We start from the raw sequence: 10,994 nt of genomic DNA on the forward strand, positions 1-10,994 counted from the left end.
GGCCCTTCTCCTATAGGTAGGTCATGGCTCTCTGGTGGTGAGACAGCTGCCAATGGGCCCATGCTAAAATATCCGCAAGCTGGTGTTAGCTCATGTTCCTGGTGTCGTTGTGGACAAAGCTCCCCCTTAAACGCTCTGTTCCCACATCCCCAAAACGTAGGGGTCACCGTTAGGCCATTTCTCTGTGCCAGAGTCCATAGGCCCCAAGCCTTATGCTAACTGCTGATGCCAGCGTCTCACAGGAGACAGGCCTGTGGGTTCCTTGCATTGCTGCCACATAAAATAAATGCTAAAGCCAGTTCTATGGGCTACACAATGCTGCCACAGGGCCCCATGTGACCATGAGCAAGCCACACCGCTCCGTGCCTCAGTTTTCTCACCTGTACAAGGAGGATAAAAAACTTACTTTTGTCTCTTTAGACTTCAAACGTTTTGTGGCAGGGACTGTCTCTGGCTGTGTGTCTGGGCAGCTCCTGGCACAACAGGGCCCCAATCTCAGCTGGGGCAGGGACTGTCTCTCTCTGTGTCTGGGCAGCGCCTGGCACAATGGGGCCCTGATCTCAGCTGGGCCATAAGACATGACCATGACATGTGGGATATAGTAATAATGACCTCGCAGTGTTTAGCTTTATTCAGCATTGCAGCTTCCTGCCTCCCCAGGGAGACCTGAGAAGCTCCCAGGCCAGCCGCTTATTGCTGCATTCCTTGATCTGCCCATCTTAATGTCAGAAGGGACCTTTATGCCCACACAGTCTGCCCAGCCCCGTGACCACCTCCAGGGATCCCGGCCTCCAGCCCAGATCTGATGGTCGAGCTACAGCAGTGCTTTTAGGGATGTCTGATCTCCATAGAAAGACTCTGAGGGCTGGAGACTCTGTCATGTCTCTGGAGCAGTCCTTCCCAGGGTCAGTTCCCCTCCCTGGGGAAGATCTGTCCCTTATTCCCAGTCTCGATTTCTCTGGCTCCATCCCCCAGCCATTAGCTCTCACTCTTCCCCTGTCTGTTTGGTTAATCCCTCTGCTCCCCAAAACCTCCCCCAGGGAGGTGCTGACAGACTGGGATCTAGTCCCCTCTGAGCCTTCTCTGGGTTAAACTCACTAGATCAAGCTCCTTGAGTGCTTGGCTCTTGGGCAGGTTTTCCAGCCCTCAGATCATCCCCGTTGTTCTTCTCCGACACCTCCCCCATTTCCGGACACCCTGTTTGCCGTGCGGCCCCCCAGAGCTGGACGCAGTCTCCCCAGTGTCACGTCCAGCGGGGATCCCAGCTATTCCCTTGCTATTTCCCTGTGTCTCCAGCCCAGGGTCATGCTTGGCCAATGAAGTGAGTTGTAGCTCACGAAAGCTTATGCTCAAATAAATTTGTTAGTCTCTAAGGTGCCACAAGTACTCTTTTTGTTTTCACCCAGGATAGTTGGCTCCACGAGGACACCTGGGTCCTTCCCAGAGTTGCTGCTGAGCAGGGTACAGCCCCCTGAGCCTAGTCATGATGGGCCCACCCAGCGTCCCATGGGGCTGGCTCACCCGCTGTGATACACAGTTCCTCTAGCTGGGCCCTTCTCTCTCTGCTCCACTGGGGCCAGAGATGCTGAGTTCATGTCTCGGAAGATCTGATGTGACACAACGATTCTAAGAACAGGATCTCATAGAGAAGGCGGAAGGGGCCAGTGATTATCTGCGGTCTGGAGCTTGCTGCACCAAAGCTAGTGATGAAAGCAGCCCTCCTGGGTTCTTTATCCAGCTTTGGGAGGGGAGTGGGGTCTACAGGTTAGAGCAGGGGCAGGGGCTGGGAGCCAGGACTCCTAGGTTCCAGTCTTGGCTTGGGGAGGGTTGTGGGATCTAATGGTTAGATCGGGGAAGGGGGCAGGGGCTTTTCCCTGGGTTCTGTGAGCATCTCAGACCTGCTCCTAGCAAACATGTGTCTGAATCACCAAATCGACACCCCAGACGGCATTAACCAGCCCCTCGCTGGCTGAACAGGCCATGGGCACTGAGCTCTCCTCTGCCCCCTAGAGGGGAGGTGGGCATTAGCGGGGGGGGGCATGAGTATGGGGTACAGAATGGTCCAGCAAAGACCCCAGGGGGAATTCAGTCTCCCTGGCACATGAGCTGGGCCTTGTCTTTGTTCTGCCAGCAGCCTCCAGGTGGTGCTGTTACAATTTGCCCTTAGTGTGCAAGCAACTGTTCAGGCTTTGGAAGAAATTTGTTTTTTGTTCGTTTTTGCACTTTAGTTCTCTCCGGGGTGCTTGCTGCCTCAATCCCCCAGTCTGTGGAGAGTTATTTGCTCCCTGGGAATCCAGCCTTGGTGGTTTCTGCTGAGAGTCCCCACAGAGGGAGTTCCTTGGATGCTGTTTACAACCATGTCTGTCCAGGACTGGTGCACGTACAACAAACAAGCAAGTTGCACTGAGAATGTACCCAGCCTCCATGGTGCTAGTTTTTCCTCCTTCAGGTGACTGAGCTATGAAGCCCTGGATTCTGCTCCCACTCCCCAGAGGGGCAGCGATATTCCCATGTTTGCGCAGCGCCTAGCACACTGGGGTGCTTGCCTGGGCTTGGGGTTCAGCACTACTACAGTGCAGATGTAAGCAGTGTCAGGATGAGCTCCACCCTGACATCTGGTGGTGAGGTGTGGCAAGTTGTGGAAAAGAACTTCAGGGGCAGATCTCATTTGCATAGGCACACCCACCACGCCTAGAATGAGACCATAGCTGCCCAAATGGTCACTTTGGCTGCTGTGGGATCCCCAGTGTCTCTGTTATTGGGGCAGGAAGAATAAATTGTTATTACCCTGATTATGGGAACTGTGCTTGGAACTGTACGTGGCCTTTTGTTACGATGGAGGGATTCACCATCATCTAAGTAGCACTCGCTAGGCAAGGGTCATGGGTTCCAAAACTGTGTGAATGGAGAGAGGCTGGGGACAAGTATTAATACTTGGTGGCATGGGCCCCTTGGTGAGGGCCTTACATGCTGATTGCACTTCCTCCTCTCTCCACTGTGGAATATCAGAGCTAATTTTGATTTCATTAGAAGTCTAGTTATAGGCTGCTGAGCTCACTTTGGGCTGACAGTGCCCCAGCACTGGGGCTCCCCTACTATAAGCTGAATTCACCTAAGAGCTGAAATCACTGAGTGTTGTGTTAAGTAGTGGGGGAGCCTGAAGATATATTGTGGAGCAGTTTGCGGGAGGGCTGGTGAAGCAGTTCGACACGGAGCAGTGTGTGGATGGTAGGAGCTGCTTGTGGGCCGTGGAGCTGAGTGAAGGAGTTCGTGGGGCGGCTGGCGGAGCGGAGCGCAGCTGAGCGAAGGAGTTCGTGGGGCGGCTGGCGGAGCGGAGCGCAGCTGAACGAAGGAGTTCGTGGGGCGGCTGGTGGAGCGGAGCGCAGCTGCGCGAAGGAGTTTTGTGGGGCGGCTGGCGGAGCGCAGCTGAACGAAGGAGTTCGTGGGGCGGCTGGTGGAGCGGAGCGCAGCTGCGCGAAGGAGTTTTGTGGGGCGGCTGGCGGAGCGGAGCGCAGCTGAACGAAGGAGTTCGTGGGGCGGCTGGTGGAGCGGAGTGCAGCTGCGCGAAGGAGTTTTGTGGGGCGGCTGGCGGAGCGGAGCGGAGCGCCGCTATGGAGCTATGGGGCGGTCAGCTTCAGATCACGTAAGGTGCCTCTTACCCCCGTCCCATTTCCACCCAGGTTGGGAGGTAAAGCTCCGCCGATAAACTTTCAAACTCTGGGGCCGCCCTGACCAGGGACAGAGACTTTTGGGGCATTGGACTTTTGGGATTGCTGGACTCAAGAACCAAAGGGAAAAGGGCATGCCCCAATTTGCCTGGGGTGGGGTTGTTTTGCTCATGGGTTGTGTTATGAATCTTGTTGGTGGTGTTTCCCCAACATAATGCCACATTGTTTCTCTCTGTTATTAAAAGACTTTTTGCTACACTCAGACTATGTGCTTGCGAGAGGGAAGTATTGCCTCTTGGAGGCGCCCAGCGGGGGTGGTATATATTGGTCCCAGGTCACTGGGTGGGGGCTCGAGCCGGTTTGCATTGTGTTATTGGAATGAATCCCCTAGATATTGAACCCGGCCCTTGTTGCTGCCAACTCTGACGGGCAGAAGGGTTACACAAATAATAACTAATAATAAACCTACAAGATCCTCTATTTAAAATTTCAATTACTCCTTCATCCAAACACCATATAACCCAGTTACCAGGTGCACACAGATGCTGCGCGGGGACAGCTCACTGGTGCTAAGATGCAGCCACCTCTGGGGTGGAGTAGCTGGGTAAGAGCCACACATAACACCAGGCAGGGATGATTCACCGGGTGCTGAGATGCAGCCACTGCTGGCACAGGGCTGCCGGGGAACAGTCACACATAATGTCCCAAGGGGACAGCTAGCCCAGCGCTAAGCTGGAGCAACACCTTCCATTTCAGTTTAAGCTGCTTTGAGACTCTAGAACCACTGTCTCCCCCCACACACACACACATCAAATCACCTGGGAGTGTGACATCTCAGGAGCACAGCAATTACCCTGGCCCTGGGGCTGCATTGTCTGATCTCAGTGCAGACAGTAACCAGGAGGCAGTGGGCTATGGCAGATAGACAAACATCCTTGCTCATGTATTTGTAACCCACGAGCCCATGTGCTGGGCTGGCAGGGGCTGGGGCTCAGGGGAGGAAAAGGAACAGTGATAAAGACTTCCTGGCTCTTAATGGCACCAGGCCCGATCTTCACATGTCAAGAAAAGCCAGTGGTAAGAGGCGGTGGGTAGGGGTTGGGCAGACTGGGAACCAGGACTTCTGGGTTCCATTCTCAGCTCTCAGAGCAGAGTGGGGTCTAGTGGTTACAGGATTCCTGGATTCTATCCCAGCTCCAGGAGGGGACTGGGGTCTAGTGGTTAGTTTGTGGTGGGGTGGGAGTCTGGACTCCTGGGTTCTATCCCTGGTCCTGGGAGGGGAGTGAAGTCTAGTGGTTAGAGCTGGGGAGTGGAGCTGGGAGTCAGGATTCCTGGGACAAAACCTGCAGAGGCTGGTTTGGAAATGTCACAAGCGGGCGCTAAGCTGGCCCCCTGGGCATCAGGAGACAGTGAATGAGCGAGGACTAGCTAGGCTGGGGACCAGCTGTGAAGGGCCCCGCAAGCAAAGAGAAGCAGTGGGTGTTCGATGTACTCGAGAAGGGGGAGCCGGAGGAACTATGCTATTACGAGCACCTGGCACATGCTGGCTGCTCTGCTTCTCCTGCAGCCTCATGGGCTCCCCCTCCACCCTGAACAGCCATGAATGTAAATCTTTGCCAGGCCCAGTTCACACCTAGACCAAGGTGCCATCCTCACCTGTTCTGCCTGCTGCTTTGCAGAATGTGGTCTGGTCCTTGGGCCTCTCATTCCAGCCCCATCAGGCCCAGTTGACATCTGGCTGCATCTCACTCCCCCTGGGAGAAGTTAAGCCCTTCGCACCCAGTGGGAAGCTGGGCCAAGTGAGTGGGGAAACTGAGTCATCAAATGATTACAAAACTCTCCATATTCTCCACCACCCTCCTCCCTTGGAAGGAGATTTGGGGGCACAGAGGGCTCTTTAACCCAGCTGACAAAGGCAGAGCGAGATCTGATGGCTGGAGGATGAAGCCAGACAAATCCAGACTGGAAATAAGAAGCAGATTTTCCCCAGGGATGGAGCAGATTTTCCAGCCCTTGGAGGCTTTCCATTGAGATTGGGCGTCTCCTTCTAAAAGCTCTGCTCTACCTCAGCTACCAGACATGGGCTTGTAATCTATGAAGGGCATGGAGTTGACAGCACACATGCAAGGGCGCAGAGTTGAGGGTACTCTAGCTCGACCCCCAGATCTGTGCTGGAGGTGTGGGGTGGCACAGCATGGATGCTCATAATAGTCCCTTCTGGCCTTAGGTCCTGTAAATCTCTGAGTCCTGCCTTCCAGCCCGCCCCCTCCCCCATCACTGCTTCTAACCACTGGGCTTTATCGTCTCCTAAACAGCAAGTCTCTCACCCTTGGGAGGCAGGAAGTTTCTCTTGGCTCCTTTCCCCAGGGTGGGAGGCTGCAGAAACACATGAGGAGGGATTATTTTTATTGGCCTTGACCCCACTGCCTCCATGATGAGTGTCAGCGGTGGGATCAGCCCAGACAACCAGCTGCTCTCCCAGCTCTGGGGGTAGGTGAGAGCTGCTCTTAGATCTCACCTCCCAGCAGCTTACCCTAGTCTGGGCCAACAAATGTCATGTTTAGGGAACACCAAAGGCTCTTTGTGTCTGCAAGGCGGATCAGAACAGTTTCAATGGGAAACAAGTATCAAAGAGTGTTTTTCTGAGCTGGCAGCCGACTGACGCATCCCACCTCAGCAGCAGCGGACTGAACGCACCGCGTGGGGCGTATCTGTGAGGCTGTGAAATAGCTGCTACCCCTCACCCCAGAGGTGGCTGCATTTCAGTGGTGCGGGAATGGGTCACCAGGTTCACACACTGTGGAGTGTTTTGGAGAGACACCAGATTAATCTATAATTGTAGTGTGTGAACAGCAAATTCATTAGAGCGGGGTGTGGGGGTGGGGAGCCAGGACTCCTGGCTTCTATCCCTGGGTAGGGACTGTCTCTCAATGTGTCTGGGCAGCGCCCAGCAATATGGGGCTCTGATCTCAGCTGGGGCAGGGTCTGTCTCTCGCTGTGTCTGTGAAGACTCACCATGTTGAAGTTTCCACACTCACAACTCTCACCAAAAGCATTAGAGGAATTCTCAAAGAACAGGTTTCAAAGTAACAGCCGTGTTAGTCTGTATTCGCAAAAAGAAAAGGAGTACTTGTGGCACCTTAGAGACTAACCAATTTATTTGAGCATAAGCTTTCATGAGCTACAGCTCACTTCATCGGATGCATACTGTGGAAACTGCAGAAGACATTATATACACAGAGACCATGAAACAATACCTCCTCCCACCCCACTCTCCTGCTGGTAATAGCTTATCTAAAGTGATCACTCTCCTTACAATGTGTATGATAATCAAGTTGGGCCATTTCCAGCACAAATCCAGGTTTTCTCACCCTCCCCCCCACCCCCGCAAACTCACTCTCCTGCTGGTAATAGCCCATCCAAAGTGACCACTCTCTTTACAATGTGTATGATAATCAAGGTGGGCCATTTCCAGCACAAATCCAGGTTTTCTCACCCCCCCCTTTTTTTTTCCAAAACCCACACACACAAACTCACTCTCCTGCTGGTAATAGCTTATCCAAAGTGACCACCCTCCTTACAATGTGTATGAAAATCAAGGTGGGCCATTTCCAGCACAAATCCAGGTTTTCTCACCCCCCACCCCCATACACACACAAACTCACTCTCCTGCTGGTAATAGCCCATCCAAAGTGACCACTCTCTTTGCAATGTGTATGATAATCAAGGTGGGCCATTTCCAGCACAAATCCAGGTTTTCTCGCCCCCCCCCCCCAACTCACTCTGGCCCACCTTGATTATCATACACATTGTAAAGAGAGTGGTCACTTTGGATGGGCTATTACCAGCAGGAGAGTGAGTTTGGGGGGTGGGGGGGGCGAAGGGTGAGAAAACCTGGATTTGTGCTGTAAATGGCCCAACTTGATTATCATACACATTGTAAGGAGAGTGATCACTTTAGATAAGCTATTACCAGCAGGAAAGTGGGGTGGGAGGAGGTATTGTTTCATGGTCTCTGTGTATATAATGTCTTCTGCAGTTTCCACAGTATGCATCCGATGAAGTGAGCTGTAGCTCACGAAAGCTTATGCTCAAATAAATTGGTTAGTCTCTAAGGTGCCACAAGTACTCTTTCTCAAAGAACAAGCAGCCGAGGCCCCTGTTTCAGCCCCATCTTGACAGGGAGTGCATGTGGGGGAGGGCGGGGGAGTGGGGGCGGGTGTTGGAGGAGGGGAGCTCTCCCAGGACAGCTGGGTGGTCAATGTGGTGGCTGATTGGAAAAGATCAGGGTGTCGGGGGGAATGGTTTTGGGACGAATGTCTGTGTTTTCAGGGATATTTACCTTTTACCCCATTATACAACCCCATACACCCCCACTGCTTACCTATCCATCCCCATCCCCCCTCCATTATCCATCCCCATCCACCCCCCATTATCCATCCTCCCCTGCTGCCCATCTATACATCTCCATCCACCCCGCCATTATCTGTCCCCATCCACCCCCACTGCCCATCTATTCATCCCCATCCTCCAACCATTATCCATCCCCATCAACCCCCCTTTACCCATCCCCCTCCACCCACCATTATCCATCCTCCCCCGCCACCCATCTATCCATCCCCATCCACACTCCATTATCTATCTCCATCCACCCCTTCATTATCCATCCCCATCCACCCCCCTTCGCCTATCCATCCCCATCCACCCTCCATTATCCATCTTCCTCCGCTGCCCATCTATCCATTCCCATCCACACTTCATTATCCATCTCCATCCACGCCCCACCCCATTATCCATCCCCATCCACCCCCACTGCCCATCTATCCAACCCCATCCACCCCACATTATCCATCCCAATCCTCCCCCACCATCCCTTGTTATCCATCCCCATCCACCCCCACCACCTATCTATCCATTCCCTCCACCCCCACTGCCTATCTATCTGTCTCCATCCACTCCCACCGCATATCTATCCATCCCCATTCACCCCCCCATTGTCCATCCCCATCCACCCCCATTATCAGTCCCCATCCTCATCCACCGCCTATCTATCCATCCCCGTCCACCCCCACTGCCTATCTATCCATCCCATTCCCCATCCACTGCCTATCCATCCATCCCCATCCCCATCCACTGCCTATCCATCCATCCCCATCCACCCACCACCGCCTATCTATCCATCCCCATCCACCCCCACTGCCTATCTATCCATCCCCATCCCCATCCATCCCCACTGCCTATCTATCCATCCCCATCCCCATCCCTCCCCACTGCCTGTCTATCCGTCCCCCTCTACTGCACAGCTATCTATCCATCCCCACCCACCCACCACCGCCTATCTATCCATCCCCATCCCCCCCCCCCCCACCTATCTATCCGTACGCAGCCACGGCCCGCTATCTCTCCCCACACATCCCCCACTATCTAGCCATCTATCGAGTGGGCGCCTCCCCTAGGCTGGGTGACCTTCTCTGAGTCACGCAGGTGCTGTGTTTATGCTCCTACAACTAATGACTCTTCACTTCCCCTTGTGTGTCGGGGACTAAAATTATCGTTGCTATAAAAGCCCGCGGGGCAGGGCGCAGTCGCTCTGGGTCCGTGAGCTCGCAGCACCGCAATCAGTCTGTCTTCAGCGGCACAGTTGTGAACAGAACCCAGGCGATCTGCTCCCAGCCCCTCCCGCTGCTCTGACCCACCAGACCCCACTCCTGCGAGGGCTCGTGATAGAACTTGGCTCCCCGCTCTCCTGGCTCGCTCCCGCTAGCTCCCACTCCCCTCCCAGAGCTGGAAGCAGTGGACAGACAGACACAGAGCCCCTGCCTGGGGCCGGGAGAGGGGCGTGGGGTGGGGGAAATACCCCAATGATTTGTCTGTCGCAGATTCACCAGCGATGTGCTGAGTCACTATTGATGACTCAGTTCCTGGGGACCCACTCCCTGCCCCAGTCACGGACCCTGCCTCACTGATTCCCTTGCCCGCCCCTCAGCCTACAGGCAACAGCTTCATTGCCGCTGCGAGGAGCATTTCCACCCGACACCACGGGGTGGCGCTACTCGGCAAACTTGGGCCCTTGGGATGGATAGATAGATAGTGTCCCATAGAAATAGCCTGTTAATTAGCATAGACCGATGGCGAGGGAAATTTTCCAATAAGGAGTGTCTAACTATCTCTGTCCTTACTCCTGGGTTCTAACCCCAGCTCTTGGAGGGGAGTGGGATCCAGTGGTTAGAGCAGGTACTGGGGACAGCCCTCTGCTTCTCCAGACAGGAGAGAGCAATGGGGCAAATGCAGGATGTAGGGACAGGAATGAAAGACTCCCCTCCTCAAAAGCCAAGACCACTCAAGTTACAGGGAAGAGCTGGCACCCCCAAGAAGGGAAAAGCCCATGCCCCATTCCGCGCCCCCCCAGCCTGTCCCCTGCCCTGAGGCCGGATGGGAGCCAGCGCCCCCTAGAGGGGAGAGGCCCCCTGACCCATTCCCTGCCCCCTCCCCTTTAAGTTGCTTTTTCTGTCTCTTTAATTTTCTGGCTCTTCTCTTACCACTCACTAGTTGCCGTGGGAACCAGCTGCGTCACACCTGGAGCCGGTCTCTGATTGGCTGCCCATGTGGGAACAAGCGGTTGCCTCATAGGGAACCTGTGGTTACAAGTGGGTGTCGTGTATTTAAAGGGGCCCTCTGGGAGAGGCCGCCAAGCAGCAGTGCCTGGGCGCTGGCCCGTGGCGTGGGGAACACCCCAGGGCTGGGGGGAAGCTCCCGCCCCCGCCCTGACATACTGAGCCCCCTGAGCAGTGCGCCCGCCTGGTGTCACTTCTGCAAACGCGGTCATTGGGAACTCTGATGTCATGCATGGGGAACCCCTCCTCCCAGAGCTGGGAAGAGAACACAGGACGCCTGGCTCCCAGCCCCGCCCCACTTCTAACCGCTAGACTCCACTCCCCTCCCAGAGCTGGGCATAGAACCCAGGAGCCCTGGCTCCCGCGACCCTCCTGCTGTAACCACTGAAGCCCCCCAGAGCCAGGAGTCCTGACTCCCAGCCACTGTGCTCTAAGTGCTAGACGCTACTCCCCAACCAGAGCTGGGGAGAGAACCCAGGAGTCCTGACTCCCAGCCCCCCTGCTCTAACTCACTAACGCCACCCCCCAGAACCCAGGAATCCGGGCTCCCAGTGATCTGGGGACAACCAGACTGTTATTTAGTTTTAGCCCCGCCCTGCTGAGGGGGTGGGGAGATGTCACTCTGGCCAGCCTCGGAAAACAGGTGGTGTTTCCTCTTCAAGGGGCGGAGCGGTGCTTGCCCCCTATAAGCCGGGACGCGCAGCTGCTGGGC

This window comes from Lepidochelys kempii, chromosome 24 (assembly GCF_965140285.1).
Source record: "Lepidochelys kempii isolate rLepKem1 chromosome 24, rLepKem1.hap1, whole genome shotgun sequence".
Taxonomy (NCBI): domain Eukaryota; kingdom Metazoa; phylum Chordata; order Testudines; family Cheloniidae; genus Lepidochelys; species Lepidochelys kempii.